Source organism: Equus quagga, chromosome 3, assembly GCF_021613505.1.
Source record: "Equus quagga isolate Etosha38 chromosome 3, UCLA_HA_Equagga_1.0, whole genome shotgun sequence".
NCBI lineage: Eukaryota > Metazoa > Chordata > Mammalia > Perissodactyla > Equidae > Equus > Equus quagga.
In genome coordinates, this window is record NC_060269.1 from 99,996,906 (window position 1) to 100,015,672 (window position 18,767).

At 42.5% G+C, this 18,767-nt stretch overlaps 1 protein-coding gene across 3 annotated transcripts in view; it reads right to left on the reverse strand.

The window, feature by feature from the left end:
- The window catches only part of SLC4A4 (solute carrier family 4 member 4), a 317,849-nt gene that overhangs the window by 277,283 nt on the left and 21,799 nt on the right, over positions 1-18,767 (reverse strand). Inside the window, exon 1 of one of the 3 annotated variants that reach the window (XM_046657377.1) lies at positions 1,132-1,171. The exons of the other annotated variants lie outside the window; for them this stretch is intronic. The gene's annotated coding sequence lies outside the window, so the exon portion shown is untranslated. Of the gene's footprint in view, positions 1-1,131; positions 1,172-18,767 lie in introns of those variants that run through there. 3 annotated transcript variants of the gene reach the window in all.

The following is an 18,767-nucleotide window of genomic DNA, read 5'->3' on the forward strand; positions in this document are numbered from 1 at the left end:
GAGAGTCAGACCAAAGGGCAAGAACCTGTCAGTAACACAGCATTTGCAGACATAGATAAGGATGACAGCTTAATGGGGAAATTTTCTTAAAAGACCTCCGAAGCACAACAAAATCCTGGAGGCCTGCACTACTGCACGTAAATTAACAGTACTGTCTCCTCTTTGGAAAACAAACAGTAGTTAAGCCCACACTTCTCAGAACTAACCCTTCCCCATCCCATGAACCTCCAGAATCCAACACTATTTCCCGTACAACATCATTCCTGCACCCCAGCTTTAACTAAGCTGGTCCTAAAGTCTTTTATTGACCTTTTACACATTTCCCAAATAAAACATTTACCCTTTGCACCTCAGCCCTTCCAAAAATTGCATGCAACAACCAAAGGAAAGAAAACCAGTAACAACTGGCGGGGAGGACAGAAACATTAATGCCCAGAGCCCTCTTCCTGGGCTGAGAAATCCATCCAGCCTAACTGAGGCACCATCCCATGCTCCATCTGAGTCAGAGTGAGAACAATGATTGGTGTATTCCCTGGTTCTTTGATACATATTTCACATTCCCACCAAGACTATACATAGCAAGTAATTAGAAACCTAGTTCTTTCTGACGGACAATGCAGAGCATCTGCAAGCAGCCTCTTTCCTGTAGGATGTGAAAAAGAATGAGTGCTGCAAACTGAAAATAAAAAACCTGCCCCCACACACACACAGCAGCCTTTCCCCAGAGCAGCCCTCTCCTCCTGGAGAGCAAGTCCAGCCTGGCGCATCTGGGCTTCGACACAAAGTACAGGGATTTCACAGCGTTTCTCTATCTTTACACCACAAATGTCAATTATTTGGGTTTGTGTTCCCCCACTAAAACCCTCTCAGCAGTTGTTTGCTATTATTAGTAAAGAGAGAGATCTTTTAAAATGACCATCTGACCCAATCAGCTTTCCCTCTATCAGGAGGAAGAAATTAACTCATCTAGTCCCTGCTCAGGTCCCCAAATCCATTCTTAAAATGTTCCTTTCACAGGAACTGCATTTGCTGAAAACAAAGAAGGGAAGGAGCATGCTTCTACACAGCTCCCTGGTTTGCTCACATCGCCAGCAGGAGACAAAGTTCAGAATAGATTTGGAAGCTTCTCACCAGCATCACGGGGATAAGGGTCATATCAGTCAGTATAAAATCCACACGGGGCCAATACTGCCTTCCTTCAACAGGGCCTCTGACAGGAGAAGTTAGACCCCCCTTCCTCAGAAGTCCACACCCAACATGGAGTTTCTCTCATTCTTCTTTATTCTGGGACACCAAAATGACTGAACTGCAACACATGTCAAATCTGCTGCCAAACGGACCCGCTTTCACCAGCCAGTCCTAATCACTGAGCAGGCTTGTAAGGGTGACTTAAGCCCGGCACGAGAAACATTTGTGCAAAACTGTCAGCCACTGGGCCTTGGGCACCCATCTACATTCCACCCCTCTGAGTTCCCTCCCCCAGAGCCCTCGCCAACTGCCAACGTGCTCACCAGCTAGTCCACACTGCCCAAGCAGCTGCCACTCAGCCAGTCAGCAAGTGGCAGGCCGCCAGCACACAAGTTTCAGAACGCAAGCCTGCCCCGTCACAGTGCTGCTAAAGGTTGAAGGTCTGGGTGTGCTAGCCTTCAGATTCGCCTCACTTGCCCTCCCACCTCCCTTCTCAAATCCCTCCCCCGCTACACCTCCCACGGTAGCATTTCACTTGTCTCTATAGTAACAGCATCTGGTTTCAGGGTTATAACTTTATACAGAGCAATTCTCCTCCTAACCTAAGGCTTCTGCCAAAGGATGCACTAGCAAAAATGCTGCTGCTTAAGACGGAGCCACCTGTTCCCTTGTCACCCCAGGACTGCAGCTATGTTGTGAACGACAGGGTCACAGCAACGTCAGCACTCAGACCCGGACAAGCGGAAAACAGACCCTCCAGCCTTGGCACACCGGCCCCTGCGTAAGGGATCCACTCTGGGGCTTGGACCCCCCATCGCAGAGCCAGCCCCCTCTCCTCCACACCCTGCTCTCCTCTTAACCAGGCTCCAGGGACCAAATGAACATCGGGGCTTTCTGACTACTTCCAAAAGGCACCAGGGGGTGGCACCCTAGGGAGCAGAATAGCTCCAGGTTTTAACATGTCCATACCTGAGTTTGACACCACTGCTTCTTTCCATGCATACAGCTTAAAGTTAATTAGTTAACCTCATATTTAAACTCATCCCACTTTATCCTCACTAGCTGGATTTACTTACGACATGCAGTGAACCCCGTAATCTCTCACTTTACAACAGCTCTCCTGTGCAGAGCAAATGTTTAAACAGTCCTTTACACACATGCCCGCATACACACCGAAGTGACGCATGCAGAGGTGCAGACAAATACTAGGAAGTGAAGTTTTATTATTATTAGCCATTGCTGCCATGAATATTCTATTTACAGTGTGCATAAGGGCCTTAACTTGAAAACTAAGAGGTGTTGATCGCAAGTCTCCGAGCTCAAAAGCAAGCTGGCCCTGCTCCTTGGCCCGTCTTAGATCAGAGGAGAGGCAAAACCCAGCACTTTCCCAGGTCTTTTTCAGGAGCTACACAGATGCAACAATCAGTTCTGACATCTAAAATTATACACTCACACACACACAGCTCTGAATTCTATTCCCTAGTCAAATCATTTCTAAGAAGCGAGGAACCATTCTCGTTACAAATCACTGGCAAACGTGATGTTTTCTTTCAAACTTTCTAAACTGCACAGCATTTGTTTGATGCCTTTGTTGTTTTGGAAAATCTCCTGTCCACATTTTCAACCTCCCCATAAAGAACAAGTCTGATTCTCCAATCCACAGGCGACAGGGGAGAGCAATCTCAGCAGCTGCAAAGAGCACTGCCATCTTTTGGTAACGTGTGCTCACTACAGGGAACCAGAGGTCAGGGGCGGAGGAAAAGCCGGAGCTATTCTCTTCGTAGCTTCCCCAGCCCCAGAGGGCCTTCCCCTCGCACAGGGAGGGAGAAGAATGTTGGTTCCACTGTAGAGACTGCTGGAGCTCCGGACACACAGGTTGGGAGAAAGAAGTACCAGTGTGGCAAACCTGACAAGCACGACTAACGGCAGAAGCGAGCCCCCGAGATCAGGCAGCAACAAAGCAAAGCAGCTCCCCACCTCAAAGGCCAGGAGTGCCCTACTCAGTCTGGAAATTTACATAGGCCCAGGGCCAGGGAGAAACGGGCGACAGCCCCACACGAAATCACTGTGGACTGGACAAAAGGTGAAAATGTAATCCAGAGCAGGATCATGCCAAACCTCATTGTGGATTTATGAACTGCATTAGAAGTTCATTGGGACTCTTGGGCGCTTATCCCAGAGAAATGAAAACTTATGTTCATACAAAAACCTAGACACAAATGTTCATAGCAGCTTTATTTGTAATAGCCAAAAACTAGAATTAGCCCAGATATCTTTCAACAGGTGAATGGCTAAACAAATTATGGTACATCCATACTGTGGAATGCTGCTTAGCAATAAAAGGGAACAAACTATTGATACACAGAACAAATTGAATGAATTTCCAGGGGATAATGCTGAGTGGAAAAAGTTAATCCCAAGATGTTACATACTGTATGATTCCCTGCACAGAACCTTTTTGAAATGACAAAGTTTTAGATATGAAGGACAGACTAGTGGTGGCCAGAGGGTAGAGATAGGTAGGTGGGGAGGTGTTTGTGGTTATAAAAGGGCAACATGAGGGATCCCTGTGGAGCTGGCTCTGTTCAGTATCTTACCTGTGGTGATGGATACAAGAATCTACACAGGTGAATAAAATTGTATAGAACTTACCACACACAGAAAGGAGTACAAGCAAAACCAAGGAAATCTGAACAAGTTCACTGAATCACATCAGTGTCAACACCCTGGTTGCAATACCGTACTAAAGTTTTGCAAAATGTTAACACTGGGGAAAATTGGCAGTGCCCAAGCGATCTCTGTATTATTGCTCAAATACGCATGTGAATGCACAATTATCACAATAAAAATTCCAATTAAAAAAAGCTCATTTGCAAATCTGTTTTTTTAATTTCCCTCGGAAACATTATTTTACATGATGGTCAGGTACAAAAGGCGGCCCATCCACACATATGCAGAATCAGGCAAAACTGAGTGCAAATCCCAGATGTGCCCTTTAGTAACGGCATAACTTCGGGAAAGTTAGTTAACCTGTCTCTTCAGTGTCCTTTAAAATGAGCCTAAAACACTTCATAAGTGATTTAGCGTGTTAAATAAGTTCCTAGAGTAAATAAGTTCAATTAATTTTAGCTGAACGTAAATCTAAGGTCCCTAGGGCCTAGAGAGTATAACAGAAGATTAACAGTCCTACTGAGCCTAAGGCCATAATGCTGTCTCCATGAGGAAAAGTATGGGAGAGGCAACTGGGGAGACCGGCAATGAACTGCCCTCCTAGGGTCCTCCATAGGATCAAAATCCTCTCTCCCATCTTCTCCATGCTGGGGCAGGGGCTCCTATACTCTGTCCTCAGATTGCTGACTGAGCTCTGAGAGGCTGGAGCAGGCTCAGCAATAAAGCACAAGAGAAGAACTGGTAGCGAGATGGAGACAGGGACTGTGGGGTGCGGGAAAGCATGGAGGCTCAGAGGAGGTGACAAATGAAGAGAGAAATTGCTAGAGGGAGTATTAAGGGCTGAAAAGGGAATGGCTTACATGACTCCCTCAGAACACTCCCTGGACTTAGCCAACACCCACAGTCACACATTCTTTCATTTTCTTAATCCATGTGCTTCCATGATCACCACGTGTTGCTTTTGACCAGAGTTCTACTGAAGAACAGAGAGTTTCATTCCTATGTGAGAAATCCAGCACTTTGCCCCTTGAAAGTTTTCTCAGAGTTTTTGCCATTGGGGACAGGAAAAAGAGGCTCCCTTCTAAACTCTTTTACCTTTCAACTGCTCTTCTTCAAGGGCTCTGGTGTGAAAATTGGAAAGGTCCTAAGAGAAGGTTGAGGCAAGTTGAAAAGACTGGAGATACTCCATGTGAGAAGCCAAGAAGGCAGCAGTGGGCATGTCCATCCTGTCTGCCTTCCTCCTCACCACCGCCAGGTCTTCAGCCAAGAGCCAGACAGAACCAGCAGCAGAGAAAGGAGGCAGAGCAAAGGGAGGAAGAAGAGACAACCCACAGGGTCACAAGGGGAAAGGACTCATCCTGCAAGGCAGATCTTAGTCAAGGGATGCTCCAACATGTCCTGGCTTAGAAGTGAATGTATGCTGGCTGGACTCCTACTTGCCCTCCTAGCAATGGTTCAAACTGGTTTTCCTGGCTCAGAAGTCACCCCTCCCCCAATCCATCCATTTATAACACACAATTTGGTATCATTGTCCTTTTAAATATCATTCAATGGTTCTTCACTATATTAAAGTTGGAATTAAGGCTTAACATGGAATTTAAGGCTTGTCATCAGCCTTACCCACTTAGCTCCTGCCATCCCCCACGCCATTCCATTCCCTGACCAGGCTATCATGCCTCTGTGTACATTTCCGCTAATTAACATGTCATCTTAGTTAAACCCATTCTTAAAGACCCAACTCAAACCTCTCTGGAACTGCCTCAACATTCTCAGACACACCCTTCCCCAGGAAGGGCTACCCTCCTCCCTCTGTTCTCCATTGACTCCTTGAATGTGCCTGCTCCTCATATAGCACGCATGACACTGCATTGTCACAATCATTTAACCTCAGGCGACTGTACTTGGACATGTCATGGCAGTCATCCTTACCACATTATGAGCTCTTTGAGAGCAGGTACCATCTTTCTATAGTCTTTCTATCTCCAGTGTCAAGCACAGTCACTAAACATAGTAAGTGCTCACTAAATGTTGATGAATGAACAATGAATGAATGAATTAACCAGTGAGGAATGAGTACAGTAAGGGTACACACGTTTGGTACTAAGTGCATCTCTAAATTAAAAGGCCCTGAATGTATTTTTCAAACAACATGACACCTATACACAAGCAAACTGCCAGTTACTTGATGGGTATTCAACTGAAGAAACAGTGATTTGTTCCAAAGCTAGAGTGGGGAAATGGCTATGCTGTATTCCCTGAAAGATGCTATGTCTGTGGGCGAATTAAGGGATTTTTTAAGAATAATTTTAACTGTCTAATTTTCTCCTTATTGGCTACCTTTAGAACTTAACCTCACATAAACTCTAACTGCATTGTAATATGCAGTGGCAGAATTAAATTCAGATGAGAATTTCCCCTCATCTGCTTTAAAAAAAAAGTTAAGACATACCTGGACCTGCCACACAGTAGGTTCTAAGTAAATAATTGTTCAATGAATACTTGAATGAATGAGCTTAAAAATAAATCGCAGCTTAAACTTTTTTAAAAATCCAGAAGAAGCATGAGAAGTGATGAGAAAGCTTGATTTTCTTCCTCGGGCTGCAACCGGACAAATAAAACATCGTCCTGTGTCTAGGTCAACCAATAATGAAGCTGGATGGTAACCACCTGCAAAAGGAAACTAGGACTTGAAATGTCAACATAAGCTCTTGAAATTGTAGCCTAGCTTTAAATTCATACATAGTCAATGTTAATTATTTATAATAATTAGCACAGGGATAGCACAGGTAACTAAAATCCACACATTTCAGTTTAGCCTGTGATTTTGCGTAGATTTGCTGTGGCTTTTACAGTGACCTCAGGTGAGATTCAGGTTGGCAGGTGGATGGGGATTCAAGAGGATGAGTTTGTTCCAGGACACAGTGCTGGAAGTCAGCTGGATGGCATCTGATCAGGTACAGACTCTGACTTACTCCTCTGAGACCCAGAGCTGACACTGGAAATCATGCCTTCCCTTCCCGCCTCTTCCCAATGTGGCAGCATACTGCTCACATAGACCATGATGAACCACCACACCTGCTGGCAGAGATGAGGCTCCGGGCAGTTTACTGAGTTCTTGCCACATCCCAGGCACTGTGCTAAGCACCATGTACGTATTATTTCATTCCTGATGCTGTCAGATTTTCTCCGACTGGCTCAGTAATAGGACAGGACTAAAGGTTCTAGCTAAAGGATTTCAATACCTATAACAATGTAAGGACTGAGATTAGGGACTCTCATCATCTATAAATTTTTTAAAGTCCCATTTTAAATACTTACTACATGCCAAGAATTGTGCTAAGCACTTCACAATGATTATTTGATTCAATCCTCATGACAAGCTCCTGAGGCAAGTACTTTTCACATACCCATTTTAGAGTTGTAATTTAAAGTTGAGTAATTTACTCAAAATCACACAGTAAGTGTAACAAGAAGACAAGGCAGGCAATCTAACTCAGAAGTCCACAATTTTAACCACTCTACCATACTCTTTCATACTTAACTAATCCATGCCCATCAGGGATTACCTTCAAGAAATTTTTTTTCATACTACTAAATTATGCTTTCTTCTAACTTCAAATTATATCATTTACGCTCATCTCTTTCTCTATCTTGGTGTGCCTTCTGTGGTCAAAGGTTGAAGCATCCTCTAACAGACCTCCCAAATAAACGTCTTCATTTTTATTTACCAAACACTTAGGCTGAGCTTACTATGTGCTAGTCACTGTTATAACTGCTTCACAAATATTATTAACTCATTTAATTCTTACAATAATCCAGTGAGGGACATATCATTTTTATCATCATCATCTCTGAGGCTCAGAAAGATGAAGTAACTTGCCCAAAATCACACAGCTAATCACTGTCGAAGTCAGGATTCAAATCCAGGTGGCCCAGCTCCACAAGGCTGTGCTCTTAACCTCTACATGTCCTGCTGCCTCTCTTGAGCTGATTTAATTGATCTGCTCAAAACCCTTTAGGAACCTGGGATCACAAATACTAAACAGAACTTTAGTGAAAGAGCAGACTCACCAGAATACCTACAGAGTATACAGACCCTTAACATTCATGAAACACCTCCTCCCCAACCCTGTTTTGCAATTATCCAAATTCACAAATATCACTGTAACATATAATTTCTGATATACATGGGGTCAAGTGTAACTGAACGAGTTTCCGAATCTTGAGGAAAAGAAGGCTACCAGGATGACCTGCATGCAGGGTGTGGGCCATCCGCCAGGCTCCATCTGGGCTCACCACTGGCATGGGGATTCACCACATGTGTCTCTGCAAAGCACAGGTGACTTCATGGTATGACCCTTGAGGGCTGTCAGTGAATAGCTGAAATCACAATGGTTGGAGTCACACACGCCAAGGACCTACGGTAGCGAAAGCCAGAGAGTGCATCGCTCTCCATATGAACGACACTACTAACCAGGAGAACTTTATCTCAGCAACTTTATGAGTACGGTTCGCTGTTCAGGGAACAGTGAAGACACGGCTCCAGTCTACGTTCTCTTACTAAAATGTCTCTTTCCACAATACCGTTCACATTTTATCTTTCATTTTCCTCAAAGAATCTCTCAGTATACACTTGTGATCAAATTTTCCAGAGTTTAACTCATCTACTCATTCATTTAACCAATTACTGAGTATCTACTATAACTAGGCATTATTCTAGGCACTAAGGATAAATCCATGGTGGGAAATAGACTAGCAAAATTTAAAGGTAAACTGTATAATATATTAGAAGGTAATACTGCTATCGAAAATGTAAGAAAGGAAGAGATTTAGGGAGTGCTGGTGGGATGAGGGTTGGGGGGAGTGAGATTGAAATAGGCTGTTAGGGAAGGCATCACTGAGTGACAGTCGAGCAAAGACCTGAAGGAGGTGAAAAGGTGAGTATGCAAGGGAACAGCTAATGCAAAGGCCCTGAGGCTGCAGGGAGCTTGGCAGATTCTTTGCACACCAAGGAGGCCAGTGGCTAGAGCAGAGTGAACAAGAAGGGTAGGAGAGAAGCTCAGAGAGGTAAAGGAAGGGCAGGCTGCGTGGCGCGGGAGGCCGCTCTAAGGCCCTGACATTTACTCTGAGCAACTAGAAACCACTCGAGGGTTGTGAGCAGCAGTGATATTTCCTCAAGCTTACCGTCACCTTTACTTTTTAAATCTTTGTCATTATATAAACATTTCCATTAAGGTCCTTCCTGGAACCTACTTCCACTCAGAAGGTCTTCCAGGTGCCACAGCGAGAGTAACAGAGAAGTCACAGGCGTACTCCACTGGGTCAGCGTCCCACAGCAGCCATGCCAGAACCTGAGCCAGTCCTGTGTCTGCAGATCAAAGAGTAGACCGACATGCCTTGGAAGACTTTATCCCCAGCGGTCAGCGCCTGCGCACTGACTTCAGCCTCATGAAGGTGCTAAGCAACGTGTCAGTATTCAGAGCTAAGGTCACTCTGCATTAACTTATTCATACAATCTTTATTAACTTCTGCCAAACTAGCCTCAAAGTTCATGACTCAAGTAGTTGCCACCTGAATCCTCGCCTACCTAAATTTGCCCCAAGGGTGGCAACACTTCGTGCCAGAAGATGCCAAAACAGATGATTAACACATAGATATCAAGAGAATGGCATGGAATTGATTTGTTGGTGGCTTTTTAACACCCATGATTCAAATCTACACTTTAAATAGTAAAAGAATACATCTGAAGTTGTTTTTAAATAGAAGCTTTCTGGGTTAACTTTATGAGAACGGGAAGGACACAGGAAGATTGCCAATTCCACAGCTACACCTACTGCATTTTGGGAGCAAACGCCCTCAGCTTGTCATCCCTTGCCTAAGGGTGGAATAAATGCTTGTTTGACTCCAGGGTCTTCTTTGCTGCAGAGGAGAGGGCCACCCTGCTGAACTCCCCAACTTAAAAGCACCCTCTCTGATCTGGTAGAGAAAAAGAGACCTACAAGACATAACTATCAAGTGCGACATGAGGGTTGACAGCCTGATTCAAACAAATCAACTGTTTTAAAAGCTTTTCTGAGACAATCAAGGAAGCGTGAATATTAATTGGGTATTAGATGATACTAAGGAATTACCGTAAACTTTATTAGGTATGATAATGGCATTGGAATTATATTTTTAATGTCTTTATTTCTTAGAAATAAATACTGAAGCATTATTTGATGAAATGATATGATTTCCTTCAAAATAGTCCAGCCAAAAAAAGGGGCGGAGTGAGAGTAAGGAGTACGAAACAAGAGTGGCAACATGCTGGGAACTACTGAGGCTGGCTAATGGGGACATGGGGGCTCACTGGACTATTCTGTCCTCTTTTGTTCATGTTTGAAATTTCCAAAAATAGAAAGCTTTTAAATAAAACTTCAAAACTATCTTATATAAGCCTCCCTTCTTCTATGCCCAATGCATTCCAGAATATATGTATTAATATAAAAGTTATAACAAATATATTCTCATGTTATAAAGATTTTTCTGTTCCCAAAGAATGAAAAGCTCTAAGGCCCACACTCACAGTCCTCATTTTACACATCAGAAATAAAAGTTTATATTAAGCATTTCAATGTGGTTTTTCTTTTCCTTCCCACCTTAATACATAGGGTCTCATCCAATGAGTACTTGATTGACTTCGGCATGCCCAATGCTTTCCATCTCAGTCAAAACAAAACAAAGTTTATGAGACGTACGTTTCTCAACATTAGCATCCGCATTTTTAATTTTTCCCCTCATTTGTATAGAATTGCATGATAAAATGCACTGGAACAATCAAACATTTGCAGCAACGAACACCGCGGCACAAATAAACCTGGTGACGCTGACAAAACTGAGCAGCAGGCTGCTGGGATGCACTGCTGCAAATTCGCGGCCAACGTCCCTGCACTCCTCAGCTGACGCACGGAAGAACACAAGCAGACAGGAAAGGCGCGTTACAGGGGTTCTCGTGTATCAAAGCATAGTTGGTACGAAAGCTGAACCTGTGAAAGTCAGGACTGCTTGTACACACAAATATTTGATGTCTGTGCAGAAGACAGTGAGCTTTCTTTGGGATCCTGGAAGAACAAAAAGTATCCAAAAACCAGCATAGTACCTTCTACTGCTCGACGTTGGTGGGGTACAAGGGAAAAGCAGAAGAAGGATGTTCCTGGTGACACCATATGCCCTTCTCGCCAAACACAGGACACCTATTTTTCCCAAAGAAATAATATTACGTTTGTTGGTTAGGTTCCAAAGCCAACTCACAAAAATCTATTTACTGCAAATGTGGCCACGTTATAGTAATAATAATAAAAGCTAATATAATAAGTGCTTTGTGTGAATTATTTAAAACCTATTACCAGCCCATGAAATAAGTGCTATTAATATCCTCATTTTACAGATGATGAAATTGAGACTTAAAGATATAAGTGATATGTCAAGGTCATAGAGTGATGGAACCCATACAGGTTATCAGCTAATAGTATTAAAATTAGTAATAATAGTATAGTGCTAAAGTATTCTTTTAGGTACATCATGGGTGAAACAGACTTGTGTAGGCTCGAATGGAACCCTAACATCATTCTAATATTGTTTTCTATGGAGAAACATATTTTGAGTTTCAAACAACCACGTATAGTGATGGCATTCCAAAAATAAGTTAGAAGCAGCATGATTTGGTTAGAAAAGTCATCAGACAACTGAAATTAGAGGATAAATGCCACTGCTACCTCTAATAGACAATCACAGATAAAATTAACCACAATCAGTTGAGACAAACCTACTCCGAGAAGAAATTACATACACATATTGTCTAAGGCAACTTTTTACATTTGCTTTTCTCCTTAACTCAAAAATCAGGTATCTGGATAAACACATGACAGCTAAAGACCAAAGTAAGACATCAGTCATTCTTAAAGATGGGTTCAGCGTCATAACATGCCCTCTCCGGAGATCTGCGACTTGCTTGTAAACTATTGCCAACTTGAACCAATTTCATAAGCCACTAGTTAAAAATGAAGAATTATTTCTTCAGTTAAATATCAAAATTTCCTTTGCCAAGAAAAGTCTTAGAAGTTAAGATTACTTTCTCTCCAATCTCCATTTGTTTTAACTTTCACAGTCCTCCCAGCTTACTAGTTGCAGCCAAGCTGAAAAGGGAAAGCCAAAAACAGTGCAAGTCAGACAGTCACTACCACGTTCTAGCCTTGACAGAGACCTCCAAGTCTGTTTTGTAAGTCTTCCCACCTGTGCTTACAGTTCTGTAAAACCAACAGGCAACACCAGGAAAGGCCAGCTAAGTACAAATGATGGCACTCTTACACTGAATCGAAGCGATGACCAGCTGGGGGTTGCTCATTTCTGATACATTCACAAAATCATTTTTGTTTAAAATGAGCTTTGAAAGGCACACCTATAAGCAACCACAGATAAAAACTACCTACTAAGCTACATAAATGCCATTTTGTTAGTAGCCAAATCACATATTGCTTCATTACACTACTGATTTGCACTGTTTTGTCATTTGCACTGATGGCCCATTCATTAGTGGAAACATCTTATTATTCAGTTTCAGTAAGGATTAGTCTACTTAAGAAAAGAAACTTTGACATCTGGGCAAATCTAAAGTGGTACTTCTTGTCCAATTCTGATTCTCCCAACCTTGTCCCACTCACAAAATTTCTCTTAAAAAAATTAGCAAGGAATTTTTATAAAAATGAATGTAATTCAAGTTATTAACTCTCTTGGACTCAATTTTCTCATCTGATAAATGGGCTTAGTAACACCTACATTGTTCAATTGTAGAGAAGCAATGAAATAATATAAACAAAAGCCCCCACGTGGTAGGTGTTTCACATGGAGCTGCAGGCAACACACACAGCTAGTAGTAGTATGCAGCAGGTCCTTAACTTTACCCAGACAGGCACAAGTTCATGAAGGTCACGTTGCTAGCAAGTGACAGCGATGAAATTCATACCCAGTTCTGCCTGATTCCAACACTCTCATGCCATGCCGCCTCTCCTGCATGAAACAAGAGGAACAGCCAGGTAGTTCTTCCAAAGTCCCTTCTAAGCTTTCGAGTATCCAGGTGCAAGCCAGGAACAAAAGACGAGAGAAGCTTCCTCCTTCTAAACTTTATATAAAGTCCAGGGGCATTGAGGAAAGAAATCATCAAGCATGTACCTCTTGATATAACAGAGGTCAAATTTCTCAACTTGTTGATAATACTCAGAGCACCGCCCAGGAACGTGGCTGAGGAGTGGAAACAAACCAGCAGTGTATTTTTGAAAGGGGGTCACCCTGTGAAACACGGCCCAGACTTGTGTAATTTTTATGACCAGGAAAAAACTTGAAAATAATCCCAATTGCTAATTTTTTAAAAAGCAGAATAAAATAAAAAAGAAAAGTGACTGAGGGATGAGGCAAGAAAAGAAAGAAAAAACGTATCCCAGGGTCTTCGCTAACATATCTTTGGTAAGAACTAATTTTCTGAAATTAATGATTTCCTAAAATAGAAATGACAAACTTGGTAGATGAGCAATAATAATTTCTCGTGTGGTAAAACTACTGATTCTGTATGGCACTAAAAAATTATCTGTAATGATAATTATAGATACACACTGTTGTGTACCCACTATTTGCTAGTCCCTGTAGATGGTTCACTTGCGACCTTCACAACAACACACAAGCCCTGTAGTCACCACTGGCTACATTTTACATGGGAAGAAACCCAGTCTCAGATCCATAAAGAGAAGGGCCCAGGGGTGCAGAGGCTGTGAGGGGAAGAATAGAAATTCACACACAGATCTGTGGGACTCCAAAGCCCGTGCTCTCCCTCACCGGCTGTGTAAGAGCCTGGCACAGGGCTCATTAGGGCATCCTCACTCCTTAGTAACCTGGGGAAAGTACAAGGTGGATGGAGGCTTCTGGAGGACCAGGCCCTGAGTATCAGGGGAAGAGCATCACCTTCTCCTCAGGGACCAAATCAATAATGCTGAAAATGGTGAGACCGAGAGCAGTGTATTGATTGTTTTAAATGGGTGCTATTAGGACAATAAGGTGTTTTGAAAGCATAACCATCTGCACCTTAAGACAAAGTTCTTAGTAAACCAAAAAAGCAGTGAAAGCAAATCAATGAATCCAAAAAAAGCCAAGCCCATCTGTGATGTTTTTGTCTACTCTATACAATCGAGATTGAGTAGAGGACAAAACGATAGACAAAACCACTTCCAAAGGTTTGTGACACCACCATATCAGATAGGGTCTTACTATCAAGGTTCACACCACTTATTTTCTCAACACGCCTAATAGCTAGCAATAAGATGGGTATTAGATTGAGTCTAGGTTAGAGATCAGACGAAAAGAGGTTCTGCGCACATGAAGAAATCACAGTAGAAGCAAAATCATAACCCACACTCCTAGGAGACAGTTTATTTCACTGGATAAAGCTGCTACTGTGTCAACTGTGAATCCTGATGGTTCCCAAGCAGTGTGCTCGGAATAAGTTATAGATGGGCTGAGATGTCCATCCCTCAGTCCCGGGGGCTACCAGGCAGAGCCCAGCTACCAGAGCCCCAGGCCAGTTACCTCCAGCCACAAGATGTCTAGGCTGTTTACCCAGAGTGCCATACAAATATTATGATGTACTAAGCATTCTATGATGTGAAAAAGACTCAGAAGCATTAATAAATGAATCCATCATTTCACCAACTTTTCAACCAGGAAATGCTGACAGCTTAGAAAGCCCACCATGTACCTAGAGTAGCGTGAAAAACCATCCCCTCTCAATCCTCTTCCCTCCTCATGGGGCCGTTATTTTTCTAACAGCTGTTGGCCAGCGTCATCCCAGACTGAGGATGACACACTCTCTGAAGTACTATATACAAGGCTGTGTAAACCAAGTTAGGAGGCCACAGCTGAAGGCACGTCTACACCCCTCAGAACAAGATCTGTCGATGCCAAAGGGGAAGCTCCAGACAGTTTAGTTCTCCACAAAGGCCCCTCTCAAAATGTACTGGGGTACATCTGGGTGTCTGGGGGCCACATCAAGGAAAATGAGTAAGGCATTCGTGCCAACTGAGCAGTCACAAAGATACTGCAATGGAGCAGCCAGCGTGGGGAGCAGAGAAGGGGGCAGTTTCCCTTTCATCTTTTCATCATTGACTGTAGCTATTGATGCACGGTAAGGTGCACACTCATAAGGACAGCCACAGAAATGACTGTTTATAAAGAGCAATGGTGACGGCTCAGTAACCCACAGTAAGATGGGCCTGGGTGGTGGCGAAAGGAGCCCTGCCTTCAAGCCCACCACCTGGAAGCAGAGCTCTCGTGTGCCTGCAATCTCAAAAACAACAACAGAGGCTAGCCTGGTCTGCTTTCCTAGCTCCTTACAGCGTGTCAAGAGCTGCACTTACGGGCCAATCCTTTATGAGGCAAAATTCAGGATTCCTACTAGCAGTGAGAACAAAAGAAGGTGCAAATCACATACAAGCCAGCAATACAGTGCCTGTAGAATGACAGAACTCCAAGATGTCATCAGGTCTTACACTTAGTTCTCATTTTTAGAAACCTTTCCCCAGTGCTAGAGAAGTTTTGGCTTCATGGCAATCACTCTGCTTGGCTCCCTAATATCCATCCCATCCCAGTCTCTTTAACGTGAGCTGGACTACCCACAGTTGCACTTAGTACACACTTGCGTGCACACAAAGATGCACACAGTGCAGACACATACACACACAGGCAATAGCATTACCATTTTGGAATATAGCCCTCAGCTCCGCATTCACCCAGTCTCAATCTCTGCCTCCCACTTTCACATCCCACAGTTCTCCAGGTCCAATGTAGCTCTGCCCTGTGGAGCCCTGGTCTTAAGGACCTCCTGGTTTTTCTCTCATTCCTGGTGTGCCCCTCTGACCAGTGCAGGTCAGCCCTGCTATTCCCCCTCTGCTCCAAGCAAGGGCAAGCCCACCTTCTCCTAGCCCCAGAGGACTGGGCCTCTTCCTTGCTGCTTTCCCAGTCAGACACCCCTTTGCCTAGATCCATTCCTGATCCTGAGGATTAAACACAGGATGGTGACTATACGAAAACTAACCCTGAATCTAACCAAGTGAGAAACCAAAGCTCAGGGCATACGGCCTTAGGAAAAAGCCAAAGCATTCCAAACCAAAGAAGGAGAACAGAGCTATGGACCTCAAAATTGCAAGGAATGAGACCCGAATTAATTACTTCAAACGGAAGGCAAACTCTTTGAGGGCAGACATACTTGTACAAGCAAAGATTGGAAGGTTAGATTTTCTTAGATGGCATCTAAGTTGTCTCTGTAAATGGCCAGTGAGACGCCCTGGCAGTGGCTGACTTCTTGGTGATGTGGCACTGCCGTCATCGCACGCATGAAGCTGGGTGTGAATCCTGCTTCCCGACTTAGGTAACTCCAAACGAGCCTCTGCTTTCTGTGTGTCTGTTTCCTCAACCACAAGAGACAAAGCTCACTTTTGCACAATCGCAGGCCTGAGAACGCTATGTGGTTCTCATAAGATCCATGAAGCACAATAAGCTCTTTACAAAAAAGAAAAATCATCAGATAAATTCAAGAGATACTGTTACTAATGTGCGTTTACTCCCAAATTATGGAGGACCTGTCTTTAAATTGCCAAATGTTTCACCTTCTTAGAGACAGATTTGTAAAAGTCTGTCTACAGGCCTAAAGCAGGGTTCCATCTCTTCAGATTGAAGCTCACATGGATCAGGAAGCTGTGTTAAATGTATCCACATGCTTTTAAAATCTCAGAATTCAGCAACATTAACGTCACTGCTAATTTTTGCTGGTATATTCTCAATAATATGGACAGAAACTTATTGTTGGTATTTTGTGTTATAGACCCAAAATGTCTTTATATCCCCCTGATTTAAAGAAACCTCAGGAATGATATAAGCTATCATGTACCATTTTGATGTTTCGATTTTGCAGATTATTTGGAGTTTCAGAGGCGGTATATAAAAACTTCTGTACTTTAAGTCAAGCACAGTCATGACAGGTCTAAATTTATCATGGTATAAAATCATAGGAGAATCACTATGTCTTTATATCGTTAAAAGCAAATAAACTATAAATCCTTTTTAAATTGTCAGCCAAAGCCCAAAATCTGTAGGAGTAAGCAAAGGAAAAGAGGGAAGGTAATTATGAAAAGATAAACTGTTTTGTGAAGGTGTTTTTGTGGTAAAAGTATATAATGCAGTCACCCTCATATACAAAGATCTTATTTGAAAGCAACTTAAAAACCACATGGATCTCCAAATGAATAAATGTTCCCAAGATAAATTACAACAGAGAACATTCTGAATGTGCATTTTCTTTGCCATATATTTGGTTTGAAGTCTGTTCAGATTTTTCAGACAATTCTCTGGAACGTTGATTATCCAATACCATTTCTTTATTCCTGCAGTTGTACATCTTCAGTTCAGCTCACTGGAACTAATTTTCATTGAGGACCTACTCTGTGGGAGTCCATGCCAGAGTGGTGACATAAAAAATGAACAAGATTACAGGCTACTGAGGCAGAAGGACAAATTAACAGATAATTTAAATCAGGAGGATAGCTTCAAACTCAGAGAAACATTGTTGTTCACATTTCTTCTGTCCTTTTGGTCTACAAATACAGCATTCCTAGCAGCAAGAAGAAAGCATTCTCCTTAGTCGAGTTAATTTCCCTAGGCTTCTACTTGGGGTAGGGGTGGGGAGTGGAAGAAAGAGAGGCAGAGAGAGAGATCACAAATAATGTGTTCTTTTGTGAGAAACAACCAATAAGAAATTTTTCCTGAAAAATTACCAATGGTTAGTCTTTTTAACATATACAATACATTGACCACAAACTCAACCTGCTCAAAGACAACACAACTTCTTCAACATTTCTGGCTACTGTCACTTTGAGTATGTTTAAGCCATTACCTCTTTGACAGTGACTACATAAAGGGCATGGTTTCTCCTTAAGTCAGACAATGGATATTCAACATCCAAAAAGAAAAAGAAGGCTAGCTGTACCCTTGTTTACTATCTAGAAAATTATGGGTTCCAGCTTTGCAGCATCTGCTTGCCCAAAGGAAGCAAAGGTAAGAAGCAAAATGAAACAGATAATCATGGTCACACAGTTCCCTCCCAAAAATGTAAAATGTTCAATTCTCAGAGGCTTTCATAGCCAAACACGTTAGGACACTGAACACAGACCACAGAAGGCACTGGAACAGCTCCTCCAAAAAACATACAACAAAATAATAATAATCATTGTAATCATAATATTAAAGAAATAAACACTGGCATCTCCTGAAAGTTATAAATACTTAATCCAAGAACAAGTCAATAATTTATTTTTCCCATTTTCTGGTAACCATAATTTCTTGTCATTACTAAAGTCAGTTTTCATTTGGCTTAATTAACCATGATAGAAAAGTCGACTGTCTTTAAAACCTAGGTTTCCCACAAGAACTTGGGGGAGAAAAGAATACATGTGAAAACCACAGATTGAGAGTTCTGTATCACACGCAACTGCAGAGAAACACTTTCTAACAGGCTGAAACACTTGTAATATTCTGAAGAAAGACACAAGAATAAAATTTAAATGTCCACAATGCATTACATAGAGCTTACTGGTACCCATATTTTATGATGCATCTTTATTATCTGAAGCTATGGGATCTAAGTATTGTATTCAAAAGAAGAAAGAAAAAGGGAAGTAGAAAAGTGTCAACCGCCTCAGCACCTGTGAACTTCATTTACCCTACACGGGCTGTTTGACATTACAGGGGACGTGGGCCACGTTTCTTTCTCCCAAGATCCTAATACAATGCTCAAAACAATAGCTGACTATTAAATAAAAGTCCCACTGTTAATT